Genomic DNA, 27390 nt, shown 5'->3' on the forward strand with positions numbered 1-27390 from the left:
TTTCAAATCAATTTCATACTAGAAACTTCTAGAATGCAAGTTTTGCAACTTATTCAATTTAGTCCCTAACTTCGAATTAAGCACTTTATGCATAGAATTTCTTCACGAAATTTTCACACAATCATGCAATCATATCATAGACCTAAAAATAATCATAAAATAATTATTTATATCTCAGATTTTGTGGTCCTGAAACCTCTGTTCCAACTAGACCCAATTTTGGGCTATTACACACCTCATCTTTTCTTGAATCCTACCTGGTGCGCAGCTTCCATTCACTTTAATTTAAAATGAAAATATTCATTAAACACTAAGAAATATTTTAGATAAAACATGACTTCTCTAATAACGCTTCAATGTGACATGCCAGATTCGGTCGTAACGTCTAGGCTGGGTTTGGAGTGTTACACTTCATCACTAATAATAGCTCTTGGTGTCCAAAATCGTGTAAACACATGCTTATGTAGGAATTGAATGACTACCTTAGCATCATTTGTAGGGTATGCTCTAGTTTCAACCCACTTGGATACATGTCCACAACAAATAAGATGTATTTGTCCCATACGAAGAAGGAAACGAGCCTAAGAAGGTAATGCCCCATACGTCAATTAATTCAATCTCCAAAATGTTTGTTAATGGCATCTCATTCCTCCTTGATATATTTTCGGTCCTTTGGCATTTATCACAGTTCTTCACATAAGCATAAGCATCTTTAATTAGTGTAGGCCAAAAGAAACCTACTTGCAAAATCTTTGTTGCAGTCTTTGTACCGCCTAAATGTCCGCCACTTGGAGATGAATGGCAATGATACAAGATCTCAGGAATCTGACTTTCAGCTACACACTTTCAGATTATATTATCTGCATATTATTTAAACAAAAATAGATCCTCCTAAAAATAATACCGACTATCATGAAGGAATTTTTTCCTTTGTTAGTATGTCATTTCTCGAGGAATTATTCCACATACAAGATAATTGGAAAAATTAGAAACCAAGGTGTTTCATGAATTCAACTTACCTTGAATAAGTGTTCATCTGGGAAATTCTCGTTGATAGGCACACATGATCGAGTTACCTCATCTTGCTCCAACCTCGACAAATGATCAGTTATTTAAATTTTAACACCTTTTCTGTCTTAGATCTCAAGGTCAAATTCTTGGAGTAAAAGTATCCAATGAATTAGCCTTTTCTTCGTGACCAAGTATTTAATGGCTGCATGGTCAGTAAATACTGTAACTTTGGTACCTATAAAATATGAACGAAATTTGTCAAAAGCAAAAACTATAGCAAAGAGTTCCTTTTCAGTTGCCGTATAATTGAGTTGGGCTCCCGTCAAAGTTCTACTTGCATATTAAATAGGGTGAAACACTTTGTTTTTTATTTAACCCATCATAGTTCCAATGGCATAATCACTTGCATCGCACATCAACTCAAAAGATGAGCTCCAATCAGGTGTAACGATTATTGGGGCTTAGATTAACCCCTTTTTTTAGATCTTCAAAAGCTTCCAAACATACTTTGTTGAAATCAAACGCTGTATCTTTCTCTAACAACAAACATAACGGTTTAGAAATTTTCGAGAAATCTTTGATAAACCTTCGGTAAAAATCGGCATGGCCTAAGAAACTTCTGACTCCTTTCACGTTAATTGGGGGTGGTAATCTTTCAATTACGTCCACCTTTGCTTTATCGACTTCAATTCCTCTCTTTTAGATTTTATGCCCTAAGACAATCCCTTCCTTAACCATAAAATGGCATTTTTCCTAGTTAAGGACAAGATTCGTCTCTTCACATCTCTTTAGTACCTTAGCCAAATTACTCAATGATAAACCGTAATTTATACATATTTTTACCCTATGTTTAACACATTTTATGGATGATTTTTCCTTATAATTGGTAAATTTGATGCTCCTAATGCCTTAATTTCATGTTTTACACATAGGCAAGCATAGGAGAGCGAAAGGAAACAGAAACGGGCCAAAAATGAAGAAAATGAGCCAACGTACGAAATCAACACAGCCTGTACCTCACATGGGCAAACCACAGGGCCATGTCAATTTGGCAGAATCGAAGCATGACTCATACGGGTATAACACACCCGTGCCATTCTAATAGGCTCGAGCACGGCCTGAAGTAATCGTACACGGGTGTGTCACACGGGCATGTCCCTACCGAGCCCAAGTTTAGTCCAATTCGAAAAAGGCCAATTTTGAGGGTTCTTAGGCATTCCAAATCCTATAAATACAACCTATAGAAGGAGGAAAAAGGACACACAAAGAGGGAAGCAGGGAACTGCTCAAGGAAGCCGATTGATCCATATCAGAAGCCGGATTCATCATTAAGACTGAAGATCTCCTCTCAATTTCCCATCAGGAATTTTGATTTTTTCTTTATGTTTTGTATTCATTATTCTTTTGAGATGTTTTCTTTTTTAGTTATGAACTAAATCCCCTAAATACCTAAGGGGAATGAAACCTAAGACGAATCTTGTTATTATTTTCTAAATTGTATGATAATTATTTGACTTGTTCTTAATTATGTGTTCTTAATTATTGTCTTGATATTCCAGGATATTGATTCAAGTTAAGCTCTTATTCAAAGGAGGAATAGACCCTGTCTAAGAGTACATTTTTCATAATTAAGTGGAGTTGGTTGCGCGCCTAGAGATAGGGTGACAAGATTTTACCGGATTAGGGTGAAACCTAATAAAGGGATCCATAGATCGAGTTAATGTAAATCGAGGGAGTTAATTAGAAAGAGATTTCAATTATTCAACCTAGGGTTAGACGTTGTTAGTCTCGAGAGGGATAATAATATAACTTAGGGATTCCTACGTAACAAGCTAAATGAATAAATCGTCCGATTCGGAGTCAGAATAACAAGTGAAGTCTAGGTTGATTCTTCCTTAGGTATTGTCTTAATTCAATCATTTTTCCAAAAGTAATTCCCCAACTGTAATCTCTATGAATTCTTAATTTAGTTTATTTGTTAATTAAAACAAACCCCTTTATTCTTAGGCTAGATAATAAAAAGACAGTTATTAATAGTACTTTTAGTTTCTTTGGGTTCGACAATCCGGTCTTGCTAAAACTATACTACTGTTCGATAGGTAGACTTGCCTACATCGTGATAATAGTTAGTTTCAAGAACGATTAATTATAAATTTATAAAACTTATCACACAAAATATCACGATCAAGTTTTTGGCACCGTTGCCGGGGAACTAAGATATTAGGAACAGTCAATTTTTATTACTTTAGCCATTTATTTTTCTTGCAAGTTAATTTTATTTTATTTTATTTTATTTATTAATTTAATTTTTCTTTCTCTTGGCAGGTTTTTATAGTTTATGACTAGAAGAAACCTGTCAGGACCACTACTTTTTGGCGAAGAAATCGATCGCACAGTTCGCAGAAACCAAAGAGAAATAAGGCGAAGCTTAAGATACGCAGAGGAAGAGCAAGAGAATGATATCTCACCTACGACCGAGGATATGGCTGAATATCAAGACAATCAGCTACCTCCTGCGATACCCGCTGAACTAGCAAATCAGAATCCTACTCCTCGTACTATGTATGATTATGCTAAACCTACTTTAACAGGAACTGAGTCAAGTATAGTTAGCTGATCGCAATTTTCGTGACAGGTAAGTTTTAAATATTTATAATTAATCGTTCTTGAAACTAACTATTATCGCGATACAACCAAGTGTACCTATCGAACAGTAGTATAGTTTTAGCAAGACCGGATTGTCGAACCAAAGGAACTAAAAGTACTAGTAATGACTGTCTTTTTATTATCTAGCCTAAGAATAATGGGGTTTTATTTTAACTAACTAATTAACTAATCTAAGAATTCACAGAGAATGGAATTGGGGGATTACTTTTGGAAAACGATTGAATTAAGACAATGCCTAAGGAAAAATCCACCAAGACTGTACTTGTTATTCTGGCTCCGAATCAGATGATTTATTCATTTAACTTGTTTCGTGGAGATCCCTAAGTTATGCTATTATCCCTATTCAAGAATAATAATGTCTAATCCCTAGATTGAATCATTGAGACTTTTCTCTAAATAACACCCTAGGGTTGCATTAACTCGATGTATGGATCCCCTTATTAGGTTTCACCCTAATCCAGCAAAATCTTGTCACCCTATGTCTAGGCGCGCAAACAATTCTGCTTAATTATGACAAGTGTACTCTTAGACAGGGTCTATTCCTCCTTTGAATAAGAGCTTAACTTGAATCAATATCCTGGAATATCAAGACAATAAATAAGAACACATAATTAAGAACAAGTTAAATATTATCATAGAATTCAGAAAATAATAACAAGATTCGTCTTAGGTTTCATTCCCCTTAGGTATTTAGCGAATTTAGTTCATAACTAAAAAGGAAAACATCTCAGAAGAATAATGAATACAAAACATAAAGAAAACCCAAAACTCCTGAAGGAAAATTGAGGGGAGATCTTCAGTCTTGATGGTGACTCCAGCTTCTAAGATGGATCAATTGGCTTCCTTCGAGTGATTCATTCCTTCCTCTCCGTGCCCCCCTTTTTCTCCTCCTTTAAGGCGTATTTATAGGCTTTAGAATGCCTAAAACCCCTCAAAATTAGCCTTTTTTGAATTGAACTCAACTTGGGCTTGGCAGGGACACACTCGTGTGACACGCCCGTGTGAATCATGCTTCAAATCTGCCAAATTGACATGGCGTGTGGTCTACCCGTGTGAAAAAGTCCAGGCCATGTTGATTTCATACTTTGGCCCATTTTCTCCGTTTTTGGCCCATTTCTCGTTCCTTTCGCTCCCTTATGCTCTCCTAAGTATAAAACATGAAATTAAAGCATTAGGAGCACCGAATTCACCAATTCTAAGGGAAAGTCATCCATAAAATGTGTTAAGCATGGGGTAAAAATATGTATATATTACGGTTTATCAAATACCTTCACACTTAAGAATTTGCTTGTCCTCAAGAAAAATCCTCAACTCATAATCAAAATGAATCTTTCTCAACTTATAATCTCTATTGAAAATATCTCAAAATAATCCATAGGTAATCATACATTGAGAATTTAACTAAAAGAACATAAAAGTTTCAAACATTCGAAGTTGAGTATTTAATCATGCAAACATAGGTGTCTCACCTCATCTAAGTAATTACCTTTTATTTAAAATATCACAGAGTTTCACATCCTCACTAAAGATTCACTCAAATCACTCGAGATGTTTAAGGACAATAATTTAAGCACTCAATAGTCAATAATGAAAACTTATTACCATAAGCTTGCATAAAAATCAAAGCTCCACCACTATAAATTGAGATGATACATCAATCAAAAGGTCTTTAGAGGGTTGTAATGAGGCTTGGTTAGGGGGTATGGTCACTGGCTGAAAGCAAAAGTTAGAATCGAGATTGAATTGAAAAATCACTTAACTAGAAAAAGATTTAATATCACTTGCGTACAATAGAGCTTCTTCTCGAAATATGGAATTAAATACTTAAGCTCAAAAACAAAAGATTACTACTACTAATATGTATACTTTTTTTTAAGAACAAGTTAAATTACAAAATAGAATAAAACATAGTTAAGCAACTATTTCAATTCAAATCTCGACAAAAATGAGGATCAAATTAATTTAGGGGATTTCAACAATAATGGGTTAAGGGTTAATATTAAGGGTAATACAAGAAATGGTTTGTTAGGCTCAAAGGGGTTTACTAGGGATTAATAGTGGAGGTACGCTTTTCATGGCATGAGTGGGTTAATCCTGAGTGCCTTAATCATTTTGACATATCAAATCAAATGGTGTGGTCTTGACATGCATAATCAAGCAAGTTCTAGAATAATAGTTCAATACTGATGCACTCAAAGCAATAATAAAAGTGAGCATGAAAGAATTAATAGATGCTCAAAAGGCTCAAAAATCTTACACAAATTATGGCTTTTTGATGTTTAAAACTTGTGAATTCCAACTCAAAGTAATACCTAAACTTTGGGGAAACAACCTAAGATTTTAAATTCTTAAAAATCAACTTATCATGCTTGATTCCCGAAGTCTTAAAGTTTAAACAATCAATGCATAAATGCCTATGTTTTAATTCAAGATATATCAATCAAAATCATAAATCAATTAAAATTTATCCTAAATATGATATGAGAGATTTTCAATAGAACAAGGCAGTCATTTAGGGATTTTTCTGATAGGGAAATGAAGTAAATACCCCCCACACTTAAGATGTACATTTCCCTCAATGTACAAAGGTAGAAATAAGAATATAGAAAGAAGATAGGGAGAGAAGTGAAACTTCCTGTATGATGAATTCCTCGAACTGGAGTTTTGGAGAGTTATCGGTGCGAGAGTGGAGGAGGATACTCCGGCAGTGGTAGAGGTTCATTAGTCCATAAGTCCTGCGCCAAAAGAATATTATATCTAGTGGTAGCTATGGTCGTGGTCGATTAGAACATGGTAGTCGTGGAGAACCGTTCCCGGTGGAGTTTTTAGTTCCTATGTGATGATGAGCTTAGGATCTCTATATAACTGTAATAAAATAAGGAACTTTTTAGGGAATATTAGGAAGAATAATTACTCATAAAGAAATAACCGAAATTGATGATTAAAAAATAAAATACTAAAGTCTAATAAAAATTAAAAAATAGTTTTAATAAAAATTAAAAACATAAAATAATAAATAAATCTTTTTAAACATCTTCATCGCTGGATGGTTCGCGAGGTAGGACTGGCGATGAGAAGTGGAGGTGCTGACAAATCTACTATAGAGTAGCATCAATGTTGTCAAATCGTTGAAAACACTACTGCTCGAATTGAGTGAGGCGCTCAGAGATGTCAGCATATGAAGCCGCCGCATGAACTGGACGAGAGGGTGGTGGTGGCTGAGACGGGGGTTCCTCGTGCTGTGGAGGGACATCATCAGGAATGTCCTCGTAGGCCTCCTTCTCGGTAGATTGGGCAAGATGATATTGAGGAGGGTAGGTTCCTCGGTGCTTTTCAATCATCCTCATGCTAAGCATGCTCGAGATGCCTTGTGGAGACATTTGGCCAATGAGGGTTAAGGATGATTCTTGGGCGGCGGTGCTGAGGAGCCCAAAGTGTCGAGCCAACCGAGTAACATACGGGGCAATGGAGATGACCCCCTTCCTATGTCGCTCCGTCTAGTGCTGAATCGCGAGGGCGATGAAATAGGCAAGGTCGATGACGTGCTCGTACGACATACACCATAAAAATTAGGCATTGTGAGTGTTGACGACGCCGGTGCTCTCTTGCCTTCCTACAATCATGTGAGCCAAAATGGCATGTAGGTACCTCAGAGATGGATGGAGAGCCGATGCCTTGGAGCGGCTAGGATTTTAGGTGGCCCCACCTGGTACTAGTGCGTCCCAGCACCGCGAAGGAGAACGATGGATATGGCGGTTAAGAGCATGTAAGTCCTTCTCCTCCTTGAATTCCTTCGTATATAAACCCAGTATCGTACCGAATTCTGGGACGCTGAGCTGGCGGACTAATCTGCCTAGGCAAAATTGGACTGTGCCAGGATCATCATAGATCATCATCACGGTCTTACGATGAAATGTGGAGCATAATTCCATTGTAAGCTTGAGATACGTCGGCTCGATGATCCTAAACAAAAGCTCCCAAAGGTCGGTGGTTAGGAGGGCCCGAATCACTTCAGCCATCTGAACTTATTCTATCGCAGCCCAGTCAATGCAGCGGCCCGTGATTAAAGGTCGGGCCCAGAGTATTTGGAATAGTTCTTTTTGGGGCTCGATGGGGAGCCTCAGGAAAGGGTGACAAACTTCCGCGGTAGGACCCAAGGAAGATTACGCTCCCTTCCTTTTCTTTGAAGCAAGGACAACGGTCTTTTTACCACGTAAAGATGACATGGTACCTACAAATAGAATCATCAAGTCATCTTGATGAGTGGTCAAAGTAAAACAAAGACAAATTTTAAATAAAAATCATAATTTCAGCCACAACTACTAAAACTAACTAAAATAATAAGTTCAATGGCATACTTTTGTGGCACTAGCATGGTGATATGAGTAAAAATGGTCAGGAATTTAATGGAAATATAAAGAGCATAAATTTAGCACATGGCATGAGTTGTAATGGTTAAAAACAAAAAAAAACAATTGGAAACTATGAATATTGATTTAGAATAGGTGAGTAAGGCATGAGGGTTTCATAAAAAATATGTCATGGGGAATGAATGATAACTAATCTTAAAAGAAATGAAACTTGAATGATAGCATAGTGTGAGATACATAAAGATTATAGCATTAAAAATGCGTGGAGTTAAAGATAAAAGAGTGAAAAAACGCTAAAAAATGGAAGAATAAGCGTCAGGAATAAAGTTGGAAGCGGCGCACGAGTGTGGCGGGGAGGGCGTGTGGACTAGCAGTAGTTAGGGTTAGGGTTTTTGGGCGAAGAAGACAATGAATAGTGCAGCCTATTTATAGATTTTAGGGCACACGGCCAGGTAACAAGCCTGTGTTCCCCAATTTCAGCCCGTGTGATTCGCAAATTTTGAGTTTGGGCACGTCTGACATTTAGTACACGCCCGTGCTCCTTGGGCATGTGGGTGCACAAGGTCGTGTCACATGGTCGTGTTTGGCATTGTTCGATTCTCCCACGCCCGTGTATGTAGACCCACGCCCGTGTAAATCTAACAGATTCGACCATGGGTGCTAGAAACGGGCATGTCGCACGCCCGTGCTGTTTTAACAGGTTCACCCACAGTTCTTCCACACGGGCGTGTCGCACGCCCTTGTTGTTTTGGCAGGTTCGACCAAGGCCATGTCGCATGGCCGTGTTGTTTTATCATAGCTCGTGTTTGGGAAAATTGTTGCCCTATTTTCACATAGCCCTAAGCACACCCGTGTGCTTGGCCGTGTCTCTGTGGAAAACCTGTATTCAAGAGCTCTGTTAGTAAGTTAGGTGTTGAAGACTAAATTTTAAAGAAGTTAATAAAGTTAGTGCTCAGGTTGCCTCCCGAGAAGCGCTTATTTATAGTCTAAGCTCGACTTACCTCTCCATTGAATGGTCATGGTAGTTCGAGGAGTTTATACTCCTCATTCCTCCTATCATTCTCATCAAAATAAGGTTTCAAACGGGTGTTGTTTACCTTAAAAGTGCCAAACTTGGGATGACTTACCTCGACTGTACCGAATGGGAAAATGCCAAGTACCGTAAGAGGGATTTCTTCATTCGGTGTGGTAGTGACAATGTGAGGATCTGCAGCATCTAATAAGACTTTATCTCCAACCTTAAGTTGATGTGGGAAGGTGTTGAGCTTGTTCTGGTATAGTTCTGGTTTATCATGCGTTCTTGGTTTATGCGTCCACCATTCATCTAGCTCCTCAATTTGTAGCCTTCGTTCTTCATGAATAGGTCCTCTACCATTGCTTGAGAATGGCTCATGTACTTCCTTCAGACTCATTTCCTACAAAGTAGGTTGCACCATATTGTCAGTTTTAGTAGAATAGGTTAAACGATCACCTTCAATTTCCGGTGTGTTTCCAGAATTGCGACCTTGAAGGGTGATTGTTTCATCTCCCACACGGAGTGTGAGTTCACCTGTGCCAACATCAATGATCATTTTAGCAATTGCTAAAAAAGGCCTTCCTAGAATTAAAGAAGTGTTGCTATCCTCTTCTATGTCTGTAACAATGAAGTCCACAGGAAATATAAATTTATCGATTTTAACTAGCACATCTTCAATAATACCCCTAGGAAATCTTATATTTTTATCTGCTAATTGAATGCTCATCCTAGTCTGTTTGGGTTTGCCAAGGCCTAATTCTTTGAACATTTTGTAAGGCATGACGTTAATACTAACCCCTAAATCAGTTAACGCATTATTAACATCTAAACTACCAATTAAGCAAGGAATTGTAAAACTCCCTAGATCTTTTAATTTTTTCGGTAGCTTATTTTGCAGAATAGCTGAGCAAACTACGTTTAGCTCCACATGCGACGCCTCGTCCAACTTCCGCTTATTTGCTAAAAGCTCCTTTAAAAAGTTCATTGTGTTTGGCATCATAGTTTCTTGCCTCGGTTCTGGCTTAGGCTCAATGAATCCTTATTCATCTTGAACATTAATCGTGTTGAGTTGTTCCCTTGGTTTGGGTTCAGTATTACTTGGCAAGCTACCTTGTGGCCGTTTGGAGAATAGTTTGGAAAGCTAGCTTATCTGAGTTTCGAGCCCTTAGATCGATGCTTGTTGATTTTTAAGTGTTGTCTCGGTGTTCTGAAAATGAGTTTCTGACGTCGATATAAACTTTGAGAGCATCTCTTCAAGGTTCGGCTTCTTTTCCTTTTGGTAGTATGGTTGTTGGTGGCCTAGAGGTGGTCTCTGATTTCCTTGGCCTTCCCATGAGAAATTTGGGTAGTTCCTCCAACCTGCATTGTAAGTGTTACTATATGGATTGTTTTGAGATTGAGAATTATTACCCATGTACTTTAACTGCTCGTTCACCATGTTGTGGGCATAAGGTTGGTATTCCGAATTGCTTGATCCACCTCAACTTGCTTCGCACTCCATTACTGGGTGAACCTGTGAAGAACTAAGAAAACCATCAATTTTCTTATTCAAGAGTTCTACCTGATTAGAGAGCATGGTGGCCGAATCGAAGTTATAATCACCGGCTATTTTCATTGGTTTTGTCCTCATGACTTGCCACTGATAGTTATTCAGTGACATCTCATCTATAAACTCATAAGCATCTTCAGGTGTTTTATTATTGATGGTTCCGTCAGCAGCTGCGTCAACCATTTGCTGAGTCGAAGGATTCAAGCCATTATAGAAAGTTTGAACCTGAAGCTAAAGCGGTAACCCATGGTGAGGGCACCTTCTCAGTAAGTCCTTGTATCTCTCCCATGTATCGTAAAGAGTTTCTAAGTCCATCTACACAAACGAAGAGATATCATTACGTAATTTGGCCGTTTTAGTTGGAGGGAAATATTTTAATAGAAATTTTCGGTCATTTGTTCCCAAGTAGTGATTGACCCTCATGGTAATGAGTTCAACCATTGTTTAGCTTTGTTCCTCAATGAAAAAGGGAATAACCGAAGACGAATGGCATCATCAGAAACACTATTAGTTTTAAATGTATCGCATAGTTTCAAAAAGTTTGCTAAGTGAATGTTGGGATGCTCATCCTGCAAACCATCAAACTGAACAAATTGCTGTATCATTTGAATAGTGTTACGTTTTAGTTCAAAAGTATTTGCAGCTACAGTAGGTCTAACTATACTTAATTCAGTTCCTGTTAAAGAAGGTTTAGCATAATCATACATAGTGCGTGGAGCAGGATTTTGATTAACCACAATTATAGGAGGTAGCTGATTGTCTTGGTTTTCAGCCATCTTTTCAGTTAGGGGTTGAGTATCATCCTCTTACTCGTTCCCTGTGTATCTTAAGCTTTGCCATATTTCTCTTTGGTTTCTGTGACCTATGCAATCGATTTCTTCATCAAAAAGTAGTAGTCCTAACGGGTTTCTTCTAGTCATAAACTATAAAACTTGCCAAGAGAAAGAAAAAGTAAATTAATAAATAATAATAATAAATTAAATTAAATTGTAAGAAAAATAAATCACTAAAATAATAAAAATTGAGCATTCCTAATATCTTAGTTCCCCGGCAACGGCGCCAAAAACTTGATCGCGATTTTCGTAACAGGTAAGTTTTAAATATTTATAATTAATCATTCTTGAAACTAACTATTATCGCGATGCAGGCAAGTGTACCTATCGAACAATAGTATAGTTTTAGCAAGACCCTACTGTCGAACCCAAAGGAACTAAAAGTACTAGTAATAACTGTCTTTTTATTATCTAGCCTAAGAATAAGGGGGTTTTGTTTTAACTAACTAATTAACTAATCTAAGAATTCACAAAGAATGGAATTGGGGGATTACTTTTGGAAAATGATTGAATTAAGACAATACTTAAGGAAAAATCAACCTAGACTGTACTTTTTATTCTGGCTCCCAATCAGACGATTTATTCATTTAACTTGTTCTGTGGAGATCCCTAAGTTATGTTATTATCCCTATTCAAGACTAATAACATCTAATCCCTAGATTGAATAATTGAGACTTTTCTCTAATTAACACCCTAGGGTTGCATTAACTCGATCTATGGATCCCCTTATTAGGTTTCACCCTAATCCAGCAAAATCTTGTCACCCTATGTCTAGGCGCGCAAACAACTCCGCTTAATTATGACAAATGTACTCTTAGACAGGGTCTATTCCTCCTTTGAATAAGAGATTATTTTCAATCAATATCCTGGGATATCAACACAAGAATTAAGTACACATAATTAAGAACAAGTTAAATATTTATCATACAATTCAGAAAATAATAACAAGATTCGTCTTAGGTTTCATTCCCCTTAGGTATTTAGGGGATTTAGTTCGTAACTAAAAAGGAAAATATCTCAGAAAAATAACAAATGCAAAACATAAAAAAACCCAAAACTCCTGAAGGGAAATTGAAGGGAGATCTTCAGTCTTGATGGTGACTCTGGCTTCTGAAATGGATCAATCGGCTTCCTTTGAGTAATTCCTTCCTTCCTCTCCGTGCCCCCATTTTTCTCTTCCTTTAAAGTGTATTTATAGGCTTTAGAATGCCTAAAAACCATCAAAATTAGTATTTTTCGAATTAGACTCAAATTGGGCTCAGCAGGGACACGCCCGTGTGACACGCCCTTGTGAATCATGCTTCGAATCTGCCAAATTAACACGGCCGTATGGTCTACCCATGTGAGAAAGTCCAGGCCGTGTTGATTTCGTACTTTGGCCCATTTTTATGTTTTTGGCCCGTTTCTCGTTCCTTTCACTCTCCTATGCTCTCCTAAGTATAAAATTGAAATTAAAGCATTAAGATCATCAAATTCACCAATTCTAAGGAAAAATCATCCATAAAATGCATTAAGCATGGGGTAAAAATATGTATATATTACGGTTTATCATTACACCTGCTATTGTTACGAATAATTTTGAACTAAAACCTAACACTATTCAAACGATACAATAATTTGTTCAGTTTGATGGTTTGCAGGATAAGGATCCAAACACTCACTTGGCAAATTTCCTGGAATTCTGCGATACATTTAAAATTAATGGCATTTTTTATGATGCCATTCGTATTCAGTTATTCCCTTTTTCATTGATGAACAAAGTTAAAAAGTGGTTGAACTCGTTATCACGAGGGTCAATTACTACTTGGGAACAAATGATTGAAAAATATTTATTAAAATATTTTCTGCTGGCTAAAACGTCCAAATTACGTAATGATATCTCTTCATTTGTGCAGATAGACTTAGAAACTCTTTATAATGCATGGGAGAGATACAAGGGCCTACTGCGAAGGTGTCCTCACCATGGATTACCCCTTTGGTTGCAAGTTCAAACATTCTACAATGGTGTGAACCCCTCAACAAGATAGATGATTGATGCATCAGCTGGCGGAACCATCAATAACAAAACACCTGAAGAGGCTTACGAATTTATTGAAGAGATGTCACTGAATAACTATCAATGGCAAGTCATGAGGACTAAGCCAACTAAAACAGCAGGCGTCTATAACGTCGATTCAGTTACTATGCTGTCAAACCAAGTAGAACTTCTAAATAAAAAGATTGATAGTTTACTTGGTTCTTCGCAGGTTTATCCAGTAATGCACTGTGAATTCAGTGGAGGTGGATCAAACAATTCAGAATATCAATCCTATGGCTACAGCATGGAGAACGAACAATTAAATGACATGGGTAATAATCCTCAATCTCAAAATAATCCTTATAGCAATACTTATAATGCATGTTGGAGGAACCACCCAAATTTCTCCTGAGGTGGTCAAGGGAATCAAAGGCCACAGAATCCTCTGGGTTTTCAACAACCACCCTATCAACAGAAAAAGAACCGAACCTTAAAGAGATGCTATCTAAATTTATCTTGGTGTCAGAAACTTGTTTCCAGAACACCAAGACAGCACTTAAAAATCAACAAGCGTCGATCCAAGGGCTCAAAACTTAGATAGCCCAGTTGTCCAAACTAATCTCCGAACGACCACAAGATAGCTTGCCAAGTAATACTGAACCCAACCCAAGGCAACAGCTCAACGCAATCAATGTTCAAGATGAAGAAGGATTCGTTGAGCCTGAGCCTGAACCGAGGCAACAAACTGTGGTGAGCAGAGGTCAAGGTGAGGTAGGTAATAATAAAAACAAATCACTGAATGTCGAATATAAACCTCGTGTGCCATACCCCAATGCGACAAGGAAAGACCGCTCAGATGAACAATTTGGTAAATTCCTTAAACTCTTAAAAAATTACACATTAACTTACCGTTTATTGAAGCTCTATCACAGATGCTAAACACAATGAAATTTTTAAAGGAGCTTTTAGAAAATAAATGGAAGTTGGACGAGGCGTCGTATGTAGAGCTAAACGCAGTTTGCTCAGCTATTCTGCAGAATAAGCTACCCAACAAATTAAAAGATCTAGGGAGTTTTACAATTTCTTGCTTCGTTGGTAGTTTAGATGTTAATAATGCATTAGTTGATTTAGGGACTAGTATTAACGTAATGCCTTACAAAATGTTTAAACAACTAGGTCTTGAGAAACCCAAACAAACTAGGATGAGCATTCAGTTAGTAGATAAAACTATAAGATTTCCTAGGGGTATTATTGAAGATGTGCTAGTTAAAATCGATAAATTTATAGTTCCCGTTGACTTCGTTGTTCTAGACATAGAAGAGGAAAACAACACTCTTTTGATTTTAGGAAAGCCCTTTTTAGCGACTGCTAGAACAATTATTGATGTTGGCATAGGTGAACTCACACTTCGTGTGGGAGACGAAACAATCACCCTTCAAGCTCACAATTCTGGCAACACATCAGAAACTGAAGGTGATTGTCTAAACCATTATACTAAAACTGACAATATGGTGTAACCTAATTTGCAGGAAATGAGTTTGAAGGAAGTACATGAGTCATTCTCAAGCAATAGTAGAGGACCTATTCATGAAGAACAAAGGCTACAAGTCGAGGAGCTAGATAAATGGCAGGCACATAAATCGAGAACACACGATAAACCAAAACTACGCCAGAATGAGATCAATACCTTTCCAAATCAACTTAAGGTTGGAGATAAAGTTTTATTAGATACCGCAGATCCTCATATTGTCACTACCAAACTGAATGAAGAAATCCCTCTTACAGTACTTATCATTTTCCCTTTTGGTAGAGTCGAGGTAAATCATCCTAAGTTCAGCACTTTTAAGGTAAACAATACCCGCCTAAAACCTTATTTTGAGATTCACAGCAGGAATGAGGAGTATAGACTCCTCGAACCACCATGACCATTCAATGAAGAGGTAAGTCGAGCTTAGACTATAAAAAAACGCTTCTCGGGAGGCAACCTGAGAACTAACTGTATTAATTTCTTTAAATTTTAGTGTTTAACACCTAACTCAGTAACGAAGCTTTTGAATACAGGTTTCCCACACAGACACGGTCTAGCACACGGGCGTGCCTTAGGCCGTGTGGAAACAGGGAAAAAATTTCCCCAACATGGGCTACGATAAATTGCCACGGCCGTGCGACATGGCCGTGGGCGAACCTCCCGAAACAACATGGGCATGAGACACGCCCGTGCCTAGAAATCATGGCCGAACCTGTCAAATTAACACGGGCATGCAACACACCCGTGCCAAGTACCCGTGGTCAAGCCTGTTAATTTTACACGGGCGTGGGCCTACATACATGGGCATGGGAGAAGCGAACGAAGATAGACACGGCTGTGCGACACGACCGTGTGCACCCACACGCCCAAGGAACACAGACGTGGACCAATTGTTAGACGTGCCCAAATTTAAAATTCGCGAATCACACAGGTAAAAATTGGGGAACACGGGCGTGTTCCATGGCCGTGTACCCCAAAATCTATAAATAGGCTGCACGATTCATTTTCTTCTTCACCCAAAAATGCTAACCCTAGCTGCTGCAAGTCCACACGGCCTCCCTGCCACGCTCGTGCGCCGCTTCCCACTTCATTTTTGATGCCCAATCTCTCTCCCTTAGCGTTTGTTTACTCTTTTCACTTCTATTTTACTTATTTCTAATGCTTATTATCAAAATAAACTTCATTTTTCTCAAAATATTTTCATTTTGTGCATTATTCTCTCATTTAATTTGCATTCTTAGGTTATTTATCATACATCTCATGTTGAATCTAGTTGTTAGAAAGGCCTCATTCTATTGTCATACCCATGGCATTACTATGTTCATTCCCGTGCTATTACCCTGCTAATGTCACAAAATTATGCTATCAAATTGATTATTTCGTTGAGTTTGGTTAGTATTAGTAGTTTTGGCTGACATTGTTAGTTCAAATTTATGGATTTTTCCTCTTTAAATTCGTCTACCTACTATTGTTCATTTTTATATTGCAGGTATACAATGTCGTCTTCACGTGGTAAAAAGGTCGTCGTCCTTGCTTCAAAGAAAATGAAGGGAGCGTCATCTTCCTCAGTCCTACTGTGAAAATTTGCCACCTTTCCTGTAATTCCCTATCAGGCTCCAAAAAGAACTTTTCCAAATACTCCGGGCCCGACCTTTAATTGCGGGCCACTGTATCGACTGGGCTGCAGTAGAACAAGTTCAGTTGGCTGATGCGATTCAGGCCCTCCTAACCACTGACCCTTGGGAGCATTTTTTTAGGATCATCGAGCCAACATATCTCGAACTCACAATGGAACTATTCTTAACATTTCATCTTTAGACCGTAATGACGAACTATGATGATCCCGGCACGGTCCAATTTTGCCTAGGCAGATTAGTCCGCCAGCTAAGTGTCCCAGAATTCGGTACTACACTAGGCTTATATACGGAGGAGTTCAAGGAGGAGAATGACTTACATGCTCTCAACTGCCACATCCATCGTTCTCCTTCACGGTGCTAGGATGCACTGGTACTAGGTTCGGCCACCTACAATCCTAGCCACTCCAAAGCATCGGCTCTCCCTCCATATTTGAGGTACCTACACGCCATTTTAGCTCACGCAATAACAGGAAGGTGAGAGAGCACTAGCGTCATCAACACTCACAACGCCTACTTTCTATGGTGTATGTCGCACGGGCACGTCATAGACCTTGCTTATTTCATTGCCCTCGCCATTCAGCACCAGACGGAGCGGCATAGGAAGGGGGTCATCTCCATTGGCCCCTATGTTACTCGGTTGGCTCGACACTTCAGGCTCCTCGACACCGCAACCCAAGAATCATCCTTAACACTCATTGGCCAAATGTCTCTACAAGGCATCTCGAGCATACTAAGCATGTGGATGATCGAAAAGCGCCGAGGAACCTACCCTCCTCAATAACGTCTTGCCCAATCTACCGAGGAGGAGGCCCCTGAGGACAGCACTGATGATGTCCCTCCATATCACGAGGACCCACCGTCTCAGCCACCACCACCCTCTCGTCCAGTTCATGCGGCGGCTTCATACGCTGACATCTTTGAGCAACTAACTCGATTCGAGCAGCAATGTTTTTAGCGCTTCGATCGAATTGATGCTACACTACACCAGATTTGTCAGCACTTCCACATCTCATCGCCACCCCTACCTCGCGAACCATCTAGCGATGAAGATGTTTAAAAAATTTTGTTTATTATTTTATGTTTTTACTTTTATTCTACTATAGGACTACTTTTTATTTTTCTTTAAGCTTATTTTTATTAGGATATATAATTTTTATTTAACAATTTTGAATTTCGACTATTTCCTATCGAGTAATCATTCTTCCTTATATATTTTCTAAAAGAGTTCTTGATGCTATCACAGTTATAAAAAGCTCCAAAGCTCACTATTACTCAGGGACTCGAAACTCCACTGGGAAAGGTTCTCCATGACTGCCATGTCCTGCTCGACCACGACCATAACCAACTTCAGATATAATATTCTTTTGGCACAGGATTTATGGACTAATGAACCTCTACCACCGCCGGAGTATCCTCCTCCACCCTCACGCCGATTATTCTCCAAAACTCCAGTTCAAGGAAATTCATTCATCACTTAGGAAGTTTCACTTCTCTCCCTATCTTAATTTTATATTCTTTTCTATTTATCTATCTTTGTACATTGAGGGCAATGTACATCTTAAGTGTGGAGGTATTATTTTACTATTACAAAAATCCTTGAATAATGGCCTTGTTCTTTTGAAAAGCTCTCATATCATGTTTAGGATAAATTTTGATTGATTTATGATTTTTATTGATATATCTTAAATTAAAACATAGGCATTCATGCACTGATTATTTAAACTTTAAAGACACTAGAAAATTAAGCATGATAAGTTGCTTTTTAAGAATTCAAAATGTTAGGTTGTTTCCCCAAGTCTAGGTATTATCTTGAATTGAAATTCACAAGTTTAAACATAAAAAAACCATAATTTTTGTGAGATCTTGAGCCTTCAAGAGCATCTGTTAATTCTTTCATGCTCACTTTCATTATGAGTGCGTTAGTATTGAACTGTTATTCTAGAACTTGCTTGATTATGCATGTCAAGACCACACTATTTGATTTGATATGTCAAAATGAGAAAGACACTTAGGATCAACCCACTCATGCCATGAAAAGCCTACCTCCACGATTAACCCTTAGTAAACCCCGTTGAGTTAACAAGCCATTTCTTGTATTACCCTTAATGTTAACCCTTAACCCATTATTGTTGAAATCCCCTAAATTAATTTGATCCCTATTTTTGTCGAGATTTGAATTGAAATAGTTGCTCAGCTATGTCTTGTTCTTAATAGTTAGTCTAGGTTATTTTACTTGTTCTAAATTTTTAAAAAAATGTATACACATTAGTAGTAATCTTTTGTTTTTGAGCTTAAGTTTTTAAATTCAATATTCTGAGAAGAAGCTCTGTTGTATGCAACTGATGATTAAATCTTTTTCTAGTTAAGTGGTTTTTCAATTCAATCTTGATTCTAACCGTTTATTTCAGCTTGTGACCACACCCCCTAACCAATGCCACGTTATAATGCTCTAAAGACCTTTTGATTGATGTATCATCTCAATTTATAGTGGTGGAGATTTGATTTTCATGCAAGCCTATGGTAATAACTTTTCATATTGACTGATGAGTGCCACTTTCATTGTCCTTAAACACTTTGAGTGATTTGAGTGAATCTTTAGTGAGGATGTTAAACTCTGTGAGATTTCGAATCGAGGTAACCATTTAGATAAGGGGAGATGCCTATGTTGGAATGCCAGTACCCCCATGGCACAGCGAAAAAAAATATATATATACATTCCGGCGATCCAAACCATGGATCCATGTGCAAGGAACGAATTGGGGTGAAAAAGTTTCAAAATTACCAAAATTTCTATCTGAGTAGACAGTGAAGCCTCAGCAATGAGAATACTATTTTGATTTCAAATCCAAGCCGCAATCCTTATGATCCCGACCTCTACTACACAGTCCACCCAATTGACAAAAAATGGAAGAAATCCCTAAAAACTATTTTCAGTGATATTTTGCTTGACGGCTGCTAGACCTAATAGCAAAGCTTCGAGTTTCTATATATATATTCAATTTTTAGGGTTTTTCTCCCTTTCTAAATATAACTCCCTTTATAATTGGTATGTATATATCGAATTAAATTTTAATCCAAACATAATAATCATAATTAAAATAAATAAATATAATAATGTTTAACCGAAAATTATAATTACATTAATTATAATAAAGATTTCGGTAAACTATATTTATTTAAATTTATATACGAACCAAATTCATATATTAATAGAATTATGTTCTCCTTATGTGTACAACATCCTTGTACATATAATATGTTTGATATTTTATTGCCCAATTAAATTAATTCTATAATTAATTTAATTCATGTGACAACCAAACACAATACCAACTATGTTTTATTCCATTCATTTCAACCATAGGGTGTGACCCTGTAGGTTCTTGTAACGTTAGCAGTAATACTAGAACGATTCTAATGTTACAAACAATGAGTGGCATCTAGCAATGCATCATTGCTACCTAAGTTACAAGAGGTCATGATTCGACATAACCTTTTGTGATTAATCTTTTATGCATTAATCCTTAAGTCCTTTTATCTTTGGAATGGACACAAGTTATGGAATAGTCACACTTGCATAGTCCATCCCATGTTTCTTGATACCTTGAGTAGACTATGATACACAAATAAGTATGACATCTCATATCAACTTATTTGAGCATGGCCATGCATTTCTAGTCTCACTCAATCAAGTGGCCTAAGATATTACTCCTATTATGTAGAAGGGACTTATCCTATATTGATCAACCATATCCCTCTACATAGATTGTGGTATATCCAACATCAGCCTTTATAAATCAACCAGTAATGGTGTACGTTTGACTGTATCAAAATATACAACTCACGATGTTGGGATAATGATGATCTCAAGTCTAAGAATCATATACATATTAATCACTATGAGTAATGTTGTGACAATTACATAATAATCCAAGAAACATACTTATAGCGGGTCAGTCCAATATGTTGTTCTCTAACACACATATTCATGCATTGATTCTGACACTCCATATCAATGAAAACTCTTTATCATTAATCAACTACATGTTAGTCTTAATGCATTATTGTTGTCCTAATCAACAATAATACTTGACTAAGGACCTTTTAAGAATAATCATGTTATTCTCAGGACATTATTATAAAACAGTTTATTTATACACATAGAAAAGAAACTGAAATAATAATGGCAACGCCTTATATTAATAAACATGGTGAATCATGTATGTTATTACAACCATCTCATGATTGATCTTTGGGCATACTCTTACAGCCTAAGTTATGCATGATTAAATACTCAACTTGGAATGCTTAAAGCTCTAATGTTCTTTTAGTTGAATTTGCAATGTATGACTACTCATGAATTAGTTTGAGATATTTTCGATAGAGATTATAAGTTGAGAGAAATTTATTTTGATTATGAGTTGAGAATTTTGCTTGAGGACAAGCAAATGCTTAAGCGTGGGGGTATTTGATAAACTGTATTTTATACATATTTTTACCCCACGCTTAACACATTTTATGGATGATTTTTCCTTAGAATTGGTGAATTTGATGCTCTTAATGCCTTAATTTCATGTTTTACATGTAGGCAAGCATAGGAGAGCGAAAGGAAAGAGAAATGGGCCAAAAACAGAGAAAATGGGCCAACGTACGAAATCAACACAGCCTGTACCTCCTCACACGGGTAGACCACATGGTCGTGTCAATTCGGCAGAATTGAAGCACGACTCACAATGGTATAACACATGCATGTGCCATTCTAACAGGCTTGAGCATGGCCAGAAGTAATCGCATACGGGCGTGTCCCTACCGAGCCCAAGTTTAGTCCAATTTTAAAAAGGCCAATTTTGAGGGTTCTTAGGCATTCCAAAGCCTATAAATACACCCTAGAGGAGGAGGAAAAAGGACACACAGAGAGAGAAGCAGAGAACTGCTCAAGGAAGCCTATTGATCCATCTTAGAAGCTGGATTCATCATCAAGACTGAAGATCTCCCCTCAATTTCCCTTCAAGAGTTTTGGGCTTTTCTTTATGTTTTGTATTCATTATTCTTCTAAGATGTTTTCCTTTTTAGTTATGAACTAAATCCCTTAAATACCTAAGGGGAATGAAACCTAAGACGAATCTTGTTATTATTTTCTGAATTGTATGATAAATATTTGACTTGTTCTTAATTATGTGTTCTTAATTCTTATCTTGATATTCCAGGATATTGATTCAAGTTAAGCTCTTATTCAGAGGAGGAATAGACCCTGTCTAAGAGAACATTTGTCATAATTAAGCGGAGTTGGTTGCGCGCCTAGAGATAGGGTGACAAGATTTCGCCGAATTAGGTGAAACCTAATAAGGGGATCCATAGATCGAGTTAATGCAACCCTAGGGAGTTAATTAGAAAGAGATTTCAATTATTCAACCTAGGGTTAGATGTTGTTAGTGTCAAGAGGGATAACAATATAACTTAGGGATTCCTACGGAACAAGTTAAATGAATAAATCGTCCGATTCGGAGTCAGAATAACAAGTGAAGTCTAGGTTGATTCTTCCTTAGGTATTGTCTTAATTCAATCATTTTTTCCAAAAGTAATTCCCCAATTCTATTCTCTATGAATTCTTAGTTTAGTTAATTAGTTAATTAAAACAAACCCCTTTATTCTTAGGCTAGATAATAAAAAGACAGTCATTACTAATACTTTTAGTTCCTTTGGGCCTGACAATCCGGTCTTGCTAAAACTATACTACTGTTTGATAGGTACACTTGCCTACATTGTGATAATAGTTAGTTTCAAGAACGATTAATTATAAATTTATAAAACTTATCACACAAAATATCACGATCACTCAAACAAACATCATATGTTACCAAAAATAAAAAAAATCATCCATGAAAACCTCAACAAAATTTTCAACCATATTAGTGAATATTGCCATCATGCATCATTGAAATGTTGCAGGTCATTGCATAAACCAAAAGGCATTCACCTAAAAGTAAACGTACCGTACGGACAAGTAAAGGTTGTTTTATGTTGGTCCTCTGGAGTTACAAATATTTGGTTATATCCCAAATAGACATCTAAAAAAAATAGAATTCATTACTTGCTAATTGATTTAACATCTGATCCATAAAAGGCAACGAAAAATGGTCCTTCAGAGTGATTTATTCAATTTTCTGTAATCAATACAGATTCTCCAACTAGTAATGGTTCTTATTTGAATCAACTTGTTATGCTCATTTTCAACAATCGTGATTACACCTTTCTTCGTCACACACTGCACCGAACTTACCCATGAACTATCTGAAATAGGATAGATGATTCTTGTATCTAACCATTTGATCACTTCCTTTCTCACAACTTCTTTCATAATAGGATTGACCCTACTTTTCCTGTAATATCCTGATTTTGGGCCTAGTCGGAATAGTGGTTTCGTGACCATAAAATTTGAGATAGAAATAATTATTTTATGATTATTTTGATGAATATGATATGATTGCATGATTGTGTGAAAATGTCGTGATGAAATTCTATGCCTAAAGTGTTTAAATTGAAAGTAGGGACTAAATCGAATAAGTTACAAAATTTGCATTCTAGAAGTTTTTAGTATGAAATTGCATTGAAATATTAATTAGGAGGTCTTAAATAGAAATTTGACCAATTTCTAAGTCTATGGACAAAAATTGGACATGGATGGAATTTTTGGAAAGTTTAGTAGTAAGGTCATTTTGGTCATTTAGTTATTAAAATGAATTAAAATACAAAATTAAAAACCAATTTTGCTCATCTTCAAACCCATGGCCGAATATAGCAAGGAGAAACCATGGCTAGGGTTTTTCAAGCTTCCAAGCTCGATTGTAAGTCCATTCTAGCCCCGTTTTTCAAGTTCTTTACGTTTTTGGAGTCCCGATAGCTTGATTAAGCTTATGTTAGCAATAATTCAACCTAGGGTTTATATTTGGAAAAATACCCATAGGTGAAATTTGTGTATTTTGATGTTTTATGATAGAATATAAGGTTTTAAATTATGTTAGACAACTTGTGGTACTCGGTTTTAAGCGAAAACTAGCAAAATGGCTTAATCGGTAAAAATACCTAATAGTCATAAGTACATGTTAGAGTGAGAATTTGATGTTGCCATAGAAGGGAAAAATGATCAGCATGTCATAAAACATAAGAAAATAGGCTGAAGTTTAATTTACGAGCTTTGGGGAAAAAGTGTAAATATGCAAAAGTTTAGGGGCAAAATTGTAATTTTTTTCCAAAATATGATTTTGGGTCAATTTGAATAATGTGATTCGTAATTAGACTATATTTTAAATTATAGAGCAAGGAAAACTAAAATTTGGGCTAAAATGGGGAAAATACCAAGTTGTGGACGAAATGGTAAAAGTAGTCATTTCGCATACGAGGTAAGTTCATGTGTAAATGTAGTAACATAATTGTCATTTTAAGCAATTTAATGTTATTTATATGATATGATGCTGATTATTATCATGAAATATTATGCTTTGTGGTTATTTTCGAATAAAATGCAAATTATGTGTATTAATTATTAAATATAAGGTACTACCGAGTATTGGTTTCGGTATTTTACGGAAGATGGCCAGGAGATGTGTTCGACGAAAATCCCGTTTGAACCTTAGGAATAGATTAGGATACAATTGACATGTCACTAGGATGGTTGAGCATCCGAGCTCGTTGAGTTGAGTCCGAGTTCACTTATGGATGCGAATGTCTGAACTCATTGAGTTGAGTCCGAGTTCGTGAAATGTAACTAGGCATCCGAACTCGTTGAGTTGAGTCCGAGTTCGCTTATGGGCGGGTTACATAGTAGCTTGGCTACATATGTGGCACTTATGTGCAAACTTTCCATGTATCCGAATTATATTCCGATGTGTTCAACGGGTAAAGTTTTACTCAAATGGAGGAATACTCAAGATGAAAGGGACATATTGGTAAGTGTTGTGAAATGAATACTTTGAACAGGTATGTACTTAACCCTCGGGTTGAAAACTCAACATAACAACAATATGATAAGATGGTAAATGAAAATGTGATATGAATGTCTCGGTGATGAGTATGCAAATGATGTTTTATGTTTGCTTATATAGTTGTGTTACTTGCTATTTGCATGTGAACTTACTAAGCATTTATGCTTACTCCCTCCTCTTTATTTACTGTAGTTTTGAACAAGCCAGCTCGGGAATCGGGACGGGTCGAAGGTTCGATCACACTATCCAAAGGACTTTCATCTGGGTAAATGGCTTGTAAAACTTAAGTATGGCATGTATATCAATATACTTATTTTGTGTAAATAATTTTATGATATGGCCATGATTGGTTGAGAAAATGTTTGATATTGATAAGTCATGGTGATGGTTAAATTTAGATCATGTTTGATATCATGGAAGTTTAATAGGTTATCTAGTTCATAACAACTCATGAAAAGATGAAATTTGCCTTAAAACAAAATATTACTGCAGCAATGACATGAATTTGAAAAATCACTAAAAATATTATAAATGGAATTAAATGATGAGAAAGTTATGAAATTTAATCTTAATGAGTCTATTTTCATATGGATTAAAAAAACAGGCATATAAATTATACTTTATGAGATATTTGAAACCTTGTGAAACAGGGCCAGAGTGATTTCTGGATCCTCTATTCTGACTTTAAAAATTCATAATAAATTTTTCAAAGATAATTATAAGTCATGATTTATATGTACAGATTCCTTATTTAGTCTAGTTTTATTATAAATAAACCTTGTAGTCATTGAAATTCTGTATAGAGAGATATCTGATTCGTAATACACAGAGGTCAGAGCAGTCGAACCCTGAAACAGGGGAGACTTTAACTAATAAACTGTACTAATTGGCCCAACCAAAAATTCTAGAAAAAAGTTAGTAAATATATATATGAGTCTATATTTAGGGAAAATTTATAGATCTTGATTTTGAGTTTCGTAATTTGAGATATGATTTTTCATGTAACTATGACGCGAGTAGCCAGAAAGCTGTGAATGTAGAAACAAATGATTTGAAGTTCTTAATTTGATAAATTATGTTCGGTAACCCCTCAAGCTCGACTCCGGCGATGGTTTCGGGCATGGGGGCGTTACATTTCCCATCAATTCAAGCTCTTTCACCTTCTTCTAAAATAATTTTATGCATGCAAAAAGGACTTATACCTTGAATATCAACTATAGTCCAACCAATTGCTTTCTTAAATTTCTTTATAACAGCAATTAGTTACTCCTCATTATGTTTTGTTAGTTCTGCTGAAATAATGACAGTCACCTAAATAAACGTATTTCAAATGGGAAGGAAGTACCTTTAGTTCGAGTTTAGGTGGTTCTTTAATTGACAGCCTAGGTTGCACAAATTCTCTGACTTCTAACTCCAACGATTCAAAGCCATGTTTTCTTCACCTTCTTCATCCTCCAAAGGGTCAAGATCTAAGGCTTTCTCTAATGGATCTTCTTCAAAATTGCTTTCCATAGAAACCAAAGTTTCTATCTCTTCCATAACTAAACATTCTTCTATTGGATCGGGAAATTTTATCACTTAAAGAATGTTAAAGGTTACCTGATTGTCTTGAACTCGCATGGTGAGTTCATCTTTCTACACATCAATTAATGTTCTTCTCGTGGCTAAGAAAGGTCTCCCAAGGATGATCAGCACTTCCTTATCTACTTCAAAATCTAAGAAAATGAAATCAGCAGGAAAAATAAATTTATCGACTCATACCAAAAACATCATCGATCTTTCCCTTGGGAAATGCTAAAGATCGATCCACTAGCTGAAGCGTCACAGTTGTAGGTCTATTCACCTATCCCTAGCATCTTGAAAATAGACTTAGGCATCAAGTTGATACTTACTCCTAAATCACACAAAGCTTTACCACAGTAAGATTTACCAATGTTTCAAGGTATCGTAAAGCTTCCTAGGTCTTCCAATTTCGATGGCAGTTTGTTCTGCAGGAACGCACTGCACTCCTTTGTCAAGGCAACATTCTCATACTCACTCAGCCGTTTCTTCTTGGACAGTATATCCTTCATAAAATTCACATAATTTGGCATTTGTTCCAAAGCCTCCACCAATAAAATATTGATGTGCAACTGCTTCAAAATATCCAAAAACTTCTTGAATTGCACCTCTTGTTTCTACTTGTGTTGATGCAATCTTTGCGGATATAGAGGTGATGGAACTTTCGATTGGATCGGATAACTCTTCTGAGTAGATAAATCTATATCCAAAGAAGATGTTAAAGTATCTGAATTCACTAAGTTAGGATTTACCTTGTTAGTCTTTGCAGATTCTGACTCTTTTGGTGTAGGAATTTCAATAACTGGTTGATTCTTCTCAACGGGCTTATCTTCAACATCAATCTATCGGGGTTCCAGAATTTAACCACTTCGTAATTCCACTACCTTGATATGTTCTTTACCTAAATTTCTTGGATTTTTAGTATCACTCAACAAGGTTCCTTGCAGTCTATTACGAAGCTCCATAGCTAACTGACCCATTTCGTTTTCCAAATTTTTCAATGTTGCTGCTTGACTTTAGATCAAAGCGTCATTCTTTGCCATGTACGCTTTCAATATGTTCTTCAAATTGTTTGATGCCTCAGCTTGAGGTGGTTTTGGAGCTCATTGATTAAACCCTTGAAATTGGTTGGGTCTATGCTACAATAAGTTGTTGTCCGATCCATTTCCTTGGTTGTTCCAAGAAAAGTTAGGCTGATTACGCCATGAAGGATTGTAGAAG

At 36.7% G+C, this 27390-nt stretch overlaps 2 non-coding genes across 2 annotated transcripts; one reads left to right on the top strand and one right to left on the bottom strand.

Annotated features, from left to right (window-relative positions):
• Positions 1-10853: 10853 nt before the first annotated feature.
• LOC121208715 (small nucleolar RNA R71) lies at positions 10854-10960 on the top strand. The gene has a single exon (XR_005903845.1). It is a non-coding gene; the product is annotated as a small nucleolar RNA R71 (small nucleolar RNA).
• Positions 10961-13308: 2348 nt separating this feature from the next.
• Positions 13309-13414, bottom strand: LOC121209298 (small nucleolar RNA R71). The gene has a single exon (XR_005904412.1). It is a non-coding gene; the product is annotated as a small nucleolar RNA R71 (small nucleolar RNA).
• Between the last annotated feature and the right edge of the window lie 13976 nt (positions 13415-27390).

This window comes from Gossypium hirsutum, chromosome A10 (assembly GCF_007990345.1).
Source record: "Gossypium hirsutum isolate 1008001.06 chromosome A10, Gossypium_hirsutum_v2.1, whole genome shotgun sequence".
Taxonomy (NCBI): domain Eukaryota; kingdom Viridiplantae; phylum Streptophyta; class Magnoliopsida; order Malvales; family Malvaceae; genus Gossypium; species Gossypium hirsutum.